Genomic DNA, 1,987 nt, shown 5'->3' on the forward strand with positions numbered 1-1,987 from the left:
CCGCCGCCTGGGCCGAGGGGCTGCGCTCCGGCGGCCGGAATTTGGAGCCGGCGAGGTGGAGGTGGCGGGGGAGGAGGGGGAGAAACCTCGGTAGAACCTTGGAGGGAGGGAGAAGAGGGAGGAGACCGAAGGGGAAGGTGATAAGGGGGACGAGAAAAAAATATCGGGGGTTTGGAGGGGGGAGCGCGCGCGTGGCCGTCGGATCGCGTCGGGCTCGCATCCGACGGCGGGGGTTTGTGTCAACCTCGCGACTCGAGCTGTGTAAACGTGGAGGGGCCTGCCGGCTGGGCGTGGATAAGGTTCCGGCCTTGGTAAGTTTTCCGGCCTTGGATGGGTTGTGGCAGTTCTAATCCTGACAGCGTGTTTGGTAACAACAGGGAGAGGGCACGGGAGTTTAGGGTGCGTTTGGTTTGAGGGCTATCCCTCGTGTGGCTAGGGATAGCCACTTTTTAAATGGCTGCCAGGCGTTTGGTTTGAAGTTTAGCGTGGCTGAGGATAGCCAGATTCGCAGAATATTCCATCAAAATCGGGCTGAGCGGAGCCGCCGAAAAGTGGCGGACATGGCCAACCACTCTGTGCCCGCGCACTCGCCTCGCCATTTTCCCCTCGTTCTCGCCTCTTCCACCCGCCCCTTGATAAGAAAAAAACCCTCTCCGTATCTCTTGCGAATTTGCGGCGGCGGCGGCCGCCGCCGAACCCCGCGGGGCGTGGTGCTGCAGCGGATTTAGGGGCGTGAAGGTGAGGGAAGCAGGCGCGGTAGTTCATGCCGACAAGGGGAAGCAGGGGATCTGGAGAGCTGCCGGTCGAGGTGGTCGGCGGCGGATCTAGAGAGCTGCCGATCGAGGTTGTCGGCGGCGGATCTGGATCGAGAACTGATGTACATGTGTGGGTCGTGTGGTTCGCGACTACCCATGCGTGGCTTGCGGTGGAGCGTCGTGTGCATGCGGCGGATGGGTGTGGTGTACATGCTGGGCTCCGGCCGGCCGCGCGTGCGTTGATTGTTGTTGCTCTGGTCGGCTGCGCCATGTCCTGTTCCTTTGGTTGATTTTTTCTACTCAAATCTGATGTTATCACAACAGCATATATCCTCTTTCCATCCCTTCAAGCAAACACAACAATGGCTATCTTCAACCACCTGACTTTCTATCTAACCAAACAAAAAAAGTGGCTATCCCTAACCAGATGGATGGGATACCCATAACCACCTTAGCCCATCCCCGGAACCAAACGCACCCTTAGCGATGGGAATTTGCCAAGGGATTATATATGGAAAGTTGATTTGAAGTCCCATTCCTCTGTTTGTTATGTGGAGGCAATTAAAGGTGGAAATTTAAGAGATAATTAACTACCCCTATTTAGTTCGTGGGATTAGGCAGAGAAATAACCAACTTTCAACGTCAAACACCACCCCTCACCACGTTCCAACTAACAAAACATTTTTTTTCTCTGTCAGTTCCCAATCCCCGATTAAATTACCAGGCCCCCCTAGGGAAGAGATTTGAAAGAGTTGGGCCTCTTAATTCCCCTTCCCCTTCCCTTCTTAATTCCCATGTCCTTGAATCAATCAAAGGATTTAAAGTGCCACTTACCTTAAACTCCCATTCCCTGTCTTCAACTCCCCCCAACCAAACACGCTGTGAGCTTAATTCCATGTTTTGGAGAGGAGAGGAGAAGTGGCTCTCACTGTTCTTCGTCCAATGTTGCGCGAATTCGGGGATCTGCTTTTCTTTTCCCTTGGATGCAGTTTCGGGGTTTGATTTGTGGTTCTAAGAGCATCTTTAGCAGATTCCGCATCCCGCCGACTCACAAAACACGTTTGCAGTTTGTGGAAAAACGGCATTGCGGGCCGCGCGCGGACGGCCGCAAAGACAGACCCCGCAAAACGACCCGTATAAAAAGATATTCGCGGAGTATACTCTTTTACGGGTCGGCTTTGTGGGGTCTGCTCTTGCGCCCTTGCCGCCGGTCCGCAAATATCAATACCACA

The sequence above is a fragment of the Triticum dicoccoides genome, chromosome 7A (assembly GCF_002162155.2).
Source record: "Triticum dicoccoides isolate Atlit2015 ecotype Zavitan chromosome 7A, WEW_v2.0, whole genome shotgun sequence".
NCBI classification, from domain to species: domain Eukaryota; kingdom Viridiplantae; phylum Streptophyta; class Magnoliopsida; order Poales; family Poaceae; genus Triticum; species Triticum dicoccoides.